Genomic DNA, 12,751 nt, shown 5'->3' on the forward strand with positions numbered 1-12,751 from the left:
GCGTCCCAGCAGGGCTGTTTCCCTAGAAGTCAGTAAGAGCATGTTTATGTACTGGCATTCTGCTTCACTGAGAGCGCACTATAGTGGCATTTTAAATGAATTGCGCTGCTTTGATATTTATGACAAACCAAGGTTGACCAGATAAGTGAGATGAGGGATCTATCATTGCACACTAACCCAGCCGACTAAATAACACTGCTCGCTTTGTGATTATAAATCTAATCTCATTTTGTTGCCTGGCACGTCAACACCTAATGCTTAATTCTGAAAACCAACAAAAAGACCTGAGCTGCTAATACACAAGGGAGCTGATACGGCGACAGGAAGCTGCCATTCATCCTTGGGGAAATAACACAGTCACGCAGACTGGTAGATTAAATCATATTTATATGTATTTGCCTCCCAATACAGCCCCTCCTGCCTCTGTCCCCTCTCCTCCATTGAGATTGAGCTTTAATGTCCCCATGGGTNGGATCTATCATTGCACACTACCCAGCCGACTAAATAACACTGCTCGCTTTGTGATTATAAATCTAATCTCATTTTGTTGCCTGGCACGTCAACACCTAATGCTTAATTCTGAAAACCAACAAAAAGACCTGAGCTGCTAATACACAAGGGAGCTGATACGGCGACAGGAAGCTGCCATTCATCCTTGGGGAAATAACACAGTCACGCAGACTGGTAGATTAAATCATATTTATATGTATTTGCCTCCCAATACAGCCCCTCCTGCCTCTGTCCCCTCTCCTCCATTGAGATTGAGCTTTAATGTCCCCATGGGTTTAGGGAGCCCCAACAGTCATTAACCACACAGTCTCTCTCTCTCTTTTTCTCTCTCTTTTTCTCTCTCTCTTTTTCTCTCTCTCTATTTCTCTCTCTCTCCGTGATTTACTGCTGACACGAGAGCGGCTGCCTCTGCATGAATATATAGATGAGGGAAATGATTTAAAAACGGTTTCCTTAGAATATCACTTTGAATGGAAAAACACCCTCTGCTTCAAGCCGAAAGAGAAAGAAAGCTTGAGAGAGAGGGCTAGAGTGAGAGAGGGCTACAGAGAGAGAGAGAGAGAGGGAGACAGAGATAGAGAGAGAGAGAGAGAGAGAGAGAGAGAGAGAGAGAGAGAGAGAGAGAGAGAGAGAGAGAGAGAGCTGAGAGAGAGAGAGAGATAGAGAGAGAGAGAGAGAGAGAGAGAGAGAGAGCGAGAGAGAGAGAGATGGAGGGAACATAGAGAGAGAGAGAGAGAGAGAGAGAGAGAGAGAGAGAGAGAGAGAGAGAGAGAGAGAGAGAGAGAGAGAGAGAGAGAGGGCTACAGAGAGAGAGAGAGAGAGAGAGAGGGAGAGAGAGAGAGAGAGAGAGATAGAGAGAGAGAGAGAGAGAGAGAGAGATGGAAGGAACAGAGAGAGAGATAGAGAGAGAGAGAGATGGAAGGAACAGAGAGAGAGAGATGGAGGGAACATAGAGAGAGAGAGAGAGAGAGAGAGAGAGAGAGAGAGAGAGAGAGAGAGAGGGCTACAGAGAGAGAGAGAGAGAGAGAGAAAGAAAGAAAGAAAGAAAGAAAGAAAGAAAGAAAGAGAGAGAGAGAGAGAGAGAGAGAGAGAGAGAGAGAGAGAGAGAGAGAGAGAGAGAGAGAGAGAGAGAGAGAGAGAGAGAGAGAGAGAGAGAGAGAGAGAGAGACAGAGAGATTGTATTTCACTTTTGTTTATTATCTATTTCACATGCTTTGGAAAAGTAAACGTACAGTTGAAGTCAGAAGTTTACATACACTTAGGTTGGAGTCATTAAAACTTGTTTTTTAACCACTACACACATTTCTTGTTAACAAACTATAGTTTTGGCAAGTCGGTTAGGACATCTACTTTGTGCATGACACAAGTCATTTTTCCAACAATTGTTTACAGACAGATTATTTCACTTATAATTCACTGTATCACAATTCCAGTGGGTCAGAAGTTTACATACACTAAGTTGACTATGCCTTTAAACAGCTTGGAAAATTCCAGAAAATGATGTCATGGCTTTAGAAGCTTCTGATAGGTTAATTGACATCCTTTCAGTCAATTGGAGGTGTACCTGTGGATGTAATTCAAGGCCTACCTTCAAACTCAGTGCCTCATTGCTTGACATCATGGGAAATCAAAAGAAATCAGTCAAAAATTGTAGACCTCCACAAGTCTGGATCATCCTTGGGAGAAATTTACAAAGGCCTGAAGGTACCACGTTCATCTGTACAAACAATAGTACACAAGCATAAACATCATGGGACCACGCAGCCGTCATACCGCTCAGGAAGGAGACGCGTTCTGTCTCCTAGAGAAGAATGTACATTGGTGCGAAAAGTGCAAATCAATCCCAGAACAACAGCAAAGGACCTTGTGAAGATGCTGGAGGAAACAGGTACAAAAGTATCTATATCCACAGTAATGGCCGCTCAGCAAGGAAGAACCCACTCTTCCAAAACGACCATAAAAAAAGCCAGACTACCGTTTGCAACTGCACATGGGGACAAAGATCGTACTTTTTGGAGAAATGTCCTCTGCTCTGATGAAACAAAAATAGCCTAAGAACACCATCCCAACTGTGAAGCACAGGGGTGGCAGCATCATGTTGTGAGGGTGCTTTGCTGCAGGAGGGACTAGTGCACTTCACAAAATGAGGCAGGAAAAATGATGTGCATATAATGAAGCAACATTTCAAGACATCAGTCAGGAAGTTAAAGCTTGGTGCAAATGGGTCTTCCAAATGGACAATGACCCTAAGCATACTTCAAAGGTTGTGGCAAAATGGCTTAAGAACAACAAAGTCAAGGTATTGGAGTGGCCATCACAAAGCCCTGACCTCAATCACATAGAACATTTGTGGGCAGAACTGAAAAAAATGTGCGAGCAAGAAGGCCTACAAACCTGACTCAGTTACACGAGCTCTGGGCAGGGCCAAAATTCCCCCAACTTATTGTGGGAAGCTTGTGTAAAGCTACCCAAAACATTTGCCCCAAGTTAAACAATTTAAAGGCAATCCTACCAAGTACTAAATGAGTACTGGGAATGTGATGAAAGAAATAAAAGCTGAAATAAATCATTATCTCTACTATTATTCTATTATTTCATTTTCTTAAAATAAAGTGGTGATCCTAACTGACCTAAGACAGGGAATTTTTACTAGGATTAAATGTCAGGAATTGTGAAAACTGAGTTTAAATGTATTTGGCTAAGGTGTATGTAAACTTCCGACTTCAACTGTATGTTCCCCATGCCAATAAAGCCCTTTGAATTGAATTGAGAGAGATTTTGGATTTTGGACTCAAATATACCTTGTGTTTTAAGGACAAATGTGATTGCAGGACTCCTTCATCCTACTGATCATTGGACTGTAATAGGTTCAATTCCATTTGATACTTCTCTCCTGGTAGTACATATGGCTCTCCTCTCAGTGACACAGTGCAATCACAACAACTAGACGCAAAAAACGAAACTACATTCTAATTCCCTGATGCTATCCTCAGTTTTTGCATATTGCCTCTGCGTAATATTATGTAAAATAGCATATTTTTTCAGAAAAATATGGCAGGTAATAAGTGCAAGTTGATCAAATCAATCACAATGCTTTCAGTGTCTTCATTTGCCACTTTTGACATGCTTCACATGCCATCTGCTCAGCCGGGGGTAGGCTACCTGCACTGGAGACACAAGGAACAGACTGTAGCAGTCTTCTGCCCTCTACAGATTGAATCATTCCCACACCTCCTTATAAGAACAGGGTAGCGTATTTCCATCAGAGCAGCACCACACATCTACTGAAAGCAAGTGAGGCAAGGATCAGACCAAGGACCAGACCAACAGAAAAGCACCTCCTGAACCCAACAGATGGAATTAAATCAAGAACACATTATATTATGAAGAAAAATTATAGTAAATATTTAAATGGGCAAATTCTGTATATATATTTCCACACTATGAGTTTGGAATAATACTGTGGAATTGTGAAAATGATGATACTGTGTGTAAGAGCTGTTTGAAAAGACAGTAATACGAGAAATATGGAATTAGGGACTTCATTAACATTCTAGCTCATCGTTTCCCAAACTCAGTCCTTGGAACCCCGAGGGGGGCACGTTTGGTTTTTTGTCCTACCACTACACAGCTGATTCAAAGGATCAAAGCTTGATGATTAGTTGATTATTTGAAACAGCTGTGTAGTGCTAGGGCAAAAACCAAAACATGCCCATCTTGGGGTCTCCAGGTCCAATTTTGAAAAACCCTGTTCCAGCTGTATGTTTCATATCTGACATTTTGATAATGTCATATTGTAAGTTTGAATATTATATTAAACATACAATTTAAGTTTTGGGGGAAGTGGTCATATTTGAGCAGTAACATTCGAAGGAGAGGTTGAACTAGGAAATTAAAACATGTTTCAATAAGCTGCATGTTACATGAGTTTAGATTGCAAACCATATTGGACTGAAATGCAGCTGAGAGAAAAACAACTAGCTGAGAGATACAGATACTGTAGATAGAAAGTGTTCTCAAAGGTGTTCTTTCATCAGAACATTTAAAGTTGTGACACCTCATAGATTAGATTAGGACTACAGAACATCACTTTCAATAGAGAAATGGCATCTCTGTAAGTTCCCTCTTCTATCATTATCATCAGTTGGTGCATCATTGCCCTTCGATGGTCTAATTACTGTGGGAGAGGACTGTTGATGGAGCCTATGAGAGAGAGAGAGAGAGAGAGAGAGAGAGAGAGAGAGAGTGAGAGAGAGAGAGAGAGAGAGAGAGAGAGAGAGCGAGAGAGAGAGAGAGAGAGAGAGAGAGAGAGAGAGAGAGAGAGAGCGAGAGAGAGAGAGAGAGAGAGAGAGAGAGAGAGATGGAGGGGAGAGAGAGATGGAGGGAACATAGAGAGAGAGAGAGAGAGAGAGAGAGAGAGAGAGAGAGAGAGAGAGAGAGAGAGAGAGAGAGAGAGAGAGAGAGAGAGAGAGAGAGAGAGAGAGAGAGAGAGAGAGAGAGAGGGGGATAGAAACTTGTTTTTCAAAGACAAAGTCATCAATCTTCTCTCGCTGTGAGCTGCTCACCTGCCTCCACAAACACTGTCTGGACAAAGTCCAATTACACACGCACATACTGAATCTGAAAGGAGGAGTAGGAGTGAGACTGAACCTACCAATTGGACGTTATTGAGAAGGTGATCTACGTTGACGTCATCATAGCTCTTTTGAAACGAGGGCTCACTTCTGGATTCTTCTTGCATGGGACGGTCTTCTTGACTGAAAAGAGAAGAAGGGTACATTGTACTTCTGTCATACTGGGGAGAGAGCCTGCAAACATGCACATCCTGACATACACATGCATGCACACATGTACATACACACACACACACACACACACACACACACACACACACACACACACACACACACACACACACACACACACACACACACACACACACACACACACACACACACACACACACACACACACACACACACACACACACACACACACGCACACACAGTCAAAAAACACATACAAACACCATCAGCATTACACATGATCCATATCCAGGAATATTATAGTTTATTAATGTATTATTTTAGCTCACAGTGTACAGGGAAAGGAGATACATGATAAACAACTGGGTTGGTTCAGAAAAACAGTCTCCATCTGGCTCTGTATGAGACAAACCGGCAAACTACACTGTAAATCAGTACCCATAAGGTGCAAATGGCCCTTTTATTTGATGACAGTTCAAGCTATGCCCTGTCCTGTACATTCATATGACTCAGCCCCTTATCCAAGTGACAAGTACATAATAACACACCCACACACTCCAATCTAATTCTCATTCCTTCCCACCTCCCTCATCCCTCCCGTTGGGCCAGTGTGTTCTGCTCAGCTTGTCGTTTAGTTAGCCCTGTCACCTGTCTTTGTGCCTCTGTGTCAAATAGTGAAATGAGGAATAAATACACAGTGAATAACCAATAACAATAACGAGTAAAAATAACATGACTGTATATAGGGAGTACCAGTACCGAGTCGCTATGCAGGGGTACAAGTTAATTGAGGTAGCTATGTACATATAGGTAGGGTGTCTCTGTGGCTGTGTCTCAGGGGGATTGGAGGTTGGGGGGCTGGAAAAAAGGGGTCATACTGTATGTGTGACAGCCACCAAAAGGATCCTCGTTGTGAGCCTGGGATTGAGGCTGACTTTGTAATGCATTGGTCTATATAATAGTCTGAATACTGTATGGTCTATATATGGTCGCGGTAATGAGTAATCTAAACTACTGTCCAGATCCATTGATATGATGTTGCCATGTTCCTCAGCTATGACAAAGTACACAGAGGGTGAGGGCCATTAAAGAACAGACAGGATGAAATGCTGTAACCTGTGTGTATTACAACACTAAAGGAGCAAGGAGCAGTTTTCCATGGCTATATGACATCTTGCCATTATCATGCTATAGTGAATATGCAACTGCAGCACTTCTCCAAGGTCAAATTATTCCATACGAGCAGATTTAAGGAAAGATTTGGTCAACTGGATTGAGGACAGAACAAGTTGTTAATTGGAGCATGTCCCCTTTATAATGTGTGTCTTGACAGGTCCGGAAGAAGAATTGCTGTGAAAGTAGGCTACAGCCACAGTCAGAGCCCTAGAGGTTTCAGCATAACAGCATTAAGACAGATATCACCCTTTTTAAAACACCGTCATACCTCTATCGAAGAGCAAGTGCAGTACATGTGCTAGCTGTAAGGAGTTTGGGGATAAGGCCTGGGTTATGGACGTTTGGGGTAATAACCAAGGAATCTGAATGAGCAATAGTGCTTCAATGACTGACATTTTGCATAAGGCAAATGAACAATGGTGTGTGTATGATATATGGTATCAAATCAAATCAAATGTTATTAGTCACATGCGCTAAATACAACAGGTGTAGACCTTACAGTGAAATGCTTACTTACGAGCCCCTAACTAACAATGCAGTTTAAAAATATACGGATCAGAATAAGAAATTAAAGTAGACTATATACAGGGGGGTACCGGTACAGAGTCAATGTGCGGGGGCACCGGTTAGTTGAGGTAATATGTACATGTAGGTAGGGTTATTAAAGTGACTATGCATAGATGACAACAACAGACAGTAGCAGCGGTGTACAAGGGTAGGGGGGGGGGGAAACAAATAGTCTGGATAGCCATTTGATTAGGTGTTCAGGAGTGTTCTGGCTTGGAGGTAGAAGCTGTTAAGAAGCCTCTTGGACCTAGACTTGGAACTCTGGCAACGCTTGAGGTGCGGTAGTAGAGAGAACAGTCTATGACTTGGGTGGCTGGAGTCTTTGACAATAATTAGGGCCTTCCTCTGGCACCGCCTGGTATAGAGGTCCTGGATGGCAGGAAGCTTGGCCCCAGTGATGTGCTGGGCCATTCGCACTACCCTCTCTAGTGCCTTGCGGTCGTAGGCCGAGCAGTTTCCATACCAGGCAGTGATACAACCAGTTAGAATGCTCTCGATGGTGCAGCTGTAGAAACTTTTGAGGATCTGAGGACCAATGCCAAATCTTTTCAGTCTCCTGAAGGGGAATAGGTTTTGTCGTGCCCTCTTCACGACTGTCTTGGTGTGCTTGGACCATGTTAGTTTGTTGGTGGACACCAAGGAATCTGAAGCTCTCAACCTGCTCCACAACAGCCCCGTCGATGAGAATGGGGGTGTGCTTGGTCCTCTTTTTCCTATAGTCCACAATCATTACGTTGAGGGATAGGTTGTTGTCCTGCCACCACACGGCCAGGTCTCTGACCTCCTCCCTATAGGCTGTCTCGTCGTTGTCGGTGATCAGGCCTACCACTGTTGTGTCATCGGCAAACTTAATGATGGTGTTGGAGTTGTGCCTGGCCGTGCAGTCATGAGTGAACTGGCAGTACGCACCCCTAGAGGGGCCCCTGTATTGAGGATCAGTGTGGCGGATGTGTTGTTACCTACCCTTACCACTTGGAAGTCCGTCAGGAAGTCCAGGATCCAGTTGCAGAGGGAGGTGTTTAGTCCCAGGGTCCTTAGCTTATTGATGAGCTTTGAGGGCACTATGGTGTTGAACGCTGAGCTGTAGTCAATGAATAGCATTCTCACATAGGTGTTCCTTTTGTCCAGGTGGGAAAGGGCAGTGTGGAGTGCAATAGAGATTGCATCATCTGTGGATCTGTTGGGGTGGTATGCAAATTGAAATGGGTTTAGGGTTTCTGGGATAATGGTGTTGATGTGAGCCATGACCAGCCTTTCAAAGCACTTCATGGCTACAGACGTGAGTGCTATCGGTTGGTAGTCATTTAGGCAGGTTACCTTACTGCTCTTGGGCACAGGGACTATGGTGGTCTGCTTAAAATATGTTGGTATTACAGACTCGGACGGGGAGAGGTTGAAAACGTCAGTAAAGACATTGGCCAGTTGGTCAGCGCATGCTCGCAGTACATGTCCTGGTAATCCGTCTGGCCCTTTGGGCTTGTGAATGTTTACCTGTTTAAAGGTCTTAATCATATTGGCTGCGTAGAGCGAGATAACACAGTCTTCCGGAACAGCTGGTGCTCTCATGCATGCTTCAGTGTTATTTGCCTCGAAGCGAGTATAGAAGTAGTTTAGCTTGTCTGGTAGGCTTGTGTCACTGGGCAGCTCTCGGCTGTGCTTCCCTTTGTAGTCTGTAATGGTTTGCAAGCCATGCCACATCCGACGAGCTTCAGAGCCGGTGTAGTACGATTTGATCTTAGTCTTGTATTGACGCTTTGCCTGTTTGAAGGTTCGTAATAGGGCATAGCGGGATTTCTTATAAGCTTCCGGGTTAGAGTTCCTTGAAAGCGGCAGCTCTATCCTTTAGCTCAGTGTGGATGTTGCCTGTAATCCATGGCTTCTGGTTGGGGTATGTACGTACGGTCACTGTGGGGACGACGTCATCGATGCACTTATTGATGAAGCCAATGACTGATGTGGTGTACTCCTCAATGCCATTGGAGGAATCTCGGAACGTATTCCAGTCTGTGCTGGCAAAACAGTCCTGTAGCTTAGCATATGCTTCATCTGACCACTTTTGTATTGATCAAGTCACTGGTGCTTCATGCTTTAATTTGTATGCAGGAATCAAGAGGATAGAATTATGGTCAGATTTGCCAAATGGAGGGCGAGGGAGAGCTTTGTATGCATCTCTGTGTGTGGAATAAAGGGGTCCAGAGTTTTTTTCCCTCTGGTTGCACAATTAACATGCTGATAGAAATTTGGTAAGACGGATTTAAGTTTCCCTGCATTAAAGTACCCAGCTACTAGGAGCGCCGTCTCTGGATGAGCGTTTTCCTGTTTGCTTATGGCGGAACACAGCTCATTCAGTGTGGTCTTAGTGCCAGCATCAGTCTGTGGTGGTATGCAAACAGCTATGAAAAATACAGATGAAAGCTCTCTAGGTAGATAGTGTGGTCTAGAGTTTATCATGAGATACTCTACCTCAGGCGAGCAAAACCTCAAGACTTCCTTAGATATCGTGCACCAGCTGTTATTTACAAAAATACATAGTCCGCCGCCCGCTGTTCTATCCTGCCGGTACAGCATATAACCAGCCAGCTGTATGTTGATAATGTCGTTGTTCAGCCACGACTCCTTGAAGCATAAGATATTACAGTTTTGAATGTCCCTTTGGTAGTTTAATCTTCCGCGTCGGTCATTCATTTTACTTTTCCAAAGATTGCACGTTTGCTAGCAGAATGGAAGGCAGTGGGGGTTTATTCGATCGCCTTCGAATTCTCAGAAGGCAGCCCGCCCTCCGGACTCTTTTTCTTTGTCTTCTCTTCACGCAAATGATGGCGATCTAGGCCTGTTCCTGGCAAAGCAGTATATCACTCACGTCGGGCTCGTCAGACTCGTTAAAGGAAAAAAAGGATTTTGCCAGTCCGTGGTGTTTAATCACAGTTCTGATGTCCAGAAGTTCTTTTCGGGTTATAAGAGATGGTAGCAGCAACATTATGTACAAAATAAGTTTAACAATAAGTTACAAACAACGCAAAGAATCGAACAAAAAACACTATTGGTTAGCAATATGTAAACTGTACGTATGTAACTGTAGGTGAGGTAACATTAAAGTGCACAGAAAGATTTGCAATACCCTATAGATGTTATTCTACAGTGCCTTCAGAAAGTATTCACGCCCCTTGACTTTTTCCACATTTTGTTGTTAAAGCCTGAATTTAAAATGGATTACATATAGATTTTTGGTAGCTGGTTATTCAACCCTTTTGTTATGGCAACCTTAAATAAGTTCAGGATTACATTTTTGCTTAACAAGTCACATAATAAGTTACATGGACTCACTCTATGTGCAATAATAGAGTTTAACATGATTTTTGACTGACTACCTCATCTCTGTACCCCACACATACAATTATCTCTAAGGTCCCTCAGTCGAGCAGTGAATTTCAAACACAGATTCAACCACAAAGACCAGGGAGGTTTTTCAATGCCACACAAAGAAGGACACCTATTGGTAGATGGGTAAAAATTGTGTAAAAAAGAAGACATTGAATATCCCTTTGAGCATGGTGGAGTTATTAGGAAGTTATTAATTACACTTTGGATGGTGTAAAATACATCCAGTCACTACAAAGATACAGGCGTTACTAACTCAGTTGCCGGAGAGGAAAGAAACCGCTCAGGGATTTCACCATGAGGCCAATGGTGACTTTAAAACAGTTACAAAGGTTAATGGCTATGATAGCAGAAAACTAAGGATGAATCAACAACATTGTAGTTACTTCACAATACTTCACAACAAAAATCATGTTAATTGACAGAGTGTACAGAATAAAAACATCCCAAAATATGCATCCTATTTTCAATGGATAAAAATAACAGAAACGAGCTAAGTGGCCTAATTACAGTTTTGACTTAAATCATCTTGAAAATCTATGGCAAGAGTTGGAAATGGCTGTCTAGCAATGATCAACAACCAGAGCTTGAAGCATTTTAAAAATATTAATGTGCAAATATTGACCAATCCAGGGGTGCAAAGCTCTTGGAGATTTACCCAGAAATACTCCCAGCTGTAATCACTGCCAACGGTGATTCTAACATGTATTGACTCACGGGGTTGAATACTTATCTAATCAATGACAATATTTGTGTTATATTTTCAATCATTTTTCATTATTTTGTAGAAATGTTTTGACATTTCTCTTCCACTTTGACATTACAGAGTATTTTGTGTAGATCTTTGACGAAAAATTACAAATCAATTTTAATCCCACTTATTAACAACATAATGTGGAAAAAGTCAAGGGGGTGTGAATACTTTCTGAATATGATCTACCCAATTAAAATAGGATGTTAACACAGTCATTGTCTTACATACTGTACATGATATGCCATGGAGGACTAGAGAGTGAATCACAAACTGGGAATTCAAAGTAAATACAGTTGTGGGCATTAAAAAGTTAATATCTACTGCAACAAAAAAAAATCTTGCAAATGTTTCCGAAATGCTTTGTGTCACCCTGCAAGAGAGGTTGTCACCTTAACAATGTCTCTTACTGCAGCAAACGCATTATGAGAAAGTCACTTTTTAATGCCCAGAACTGTAGGGTTCATAGGGATTACTCTGTGAGCATAGGTTTCATGCAAATGCCTGTTATACCTCTGGAGAGTTCCATGGCGAGATTAGGATTAAATTTGAGAATTGTGCTGGACAGACTGATCCTAGAACAGTGCTGAGAGGCAGATTAGCCTTGGAGCCAGAGGTTCATTCAGTCTGTATCCTGCAGATTAGCATGTCATGTCAACATTAGCATAAATCATATTTTACTTGACTGCAATTTAGTTTGTCACATAACTCATCATTTGGACACCTACCACAAAGCATTCTTTGTCATGTTTGTTATTTGATATAAATGTTCCATTAGATCACATTAAAAACCTTTCCAAAGGAAAGAAATATGCTAATACAGTAGGATAGACAGATGATATTAGATCAGAATGTATGAGTTTGGACAGTGAAGCATGAACAGAGTGTCTCTCTCCCAGGGAAGGAGTCTGTGCCACAGGTCTGGCAGTGGGAACCAAGACGGTTTTCTTCCTCCTACATCTGACACTGCTCACTGATCAGAGCCTGCAGGCTACTCCTTTGTTGTGAGCGGGTAGTTTTTATCAAAGTTATGACTTTAGGTTTGCAGGGCTTGTTTTCTCTCACTTTCTCAGATATTCCCTGACACCATTTAAAATGAGATCATACTTGCAATGCTCTAAGGGTTTCTAGGGGATATTCTGAGGGATGCTCTAGTCTAAATGTGCTTATAGGCCACGGATGTGAGGTTTCAAAAGAAGACACAGGTAATCGATAGTGTGTGTTAAAATGTATCACACTAATTGCTCTCATATTGTTTGCACTAATTATTTACTTTCCCAACAAGCGGAATATATTAACCTAGAGGAGAGTAATGTGCAAAGTCATAAATCACAATTCTGATGGAACTGAACGGAGAGATGAACAAGACATATAGTCAAGGTAATAAATGTTACTAGAGCCACATGCTAAATGGGCTGCTGTCATCCTGACATTGTATTATGTTTGCTTTACGTTCTCCCACAATAAAGAAATACACTTTTTACAGCCAGGCTGTACTAACACTAATGGAATCGCCTGTGTGTGAGTGAGAGAGAGAGAGCGAGTGATTGACCTGGACATTTTGTCTTTATGACTTTTTTTCCCGTTGTGATAAGGGAAATCA

Source organism: Salvelinus fontinalis, chromosome 37, assembly GCF_029448725.1.
Source record: "Salvelinus fontinalis isolate EN_2023a chromosome 37, ASM2944872v1, whole genome shotgun sequence".
Taxonomy (NCBI): domain Eukaryota; kingdom Metazoa; phylum Chordata; class Actinopteri; order Salmoniformes; family Salmonidae; genus Salvelinus; species Salvelinus fontinalis.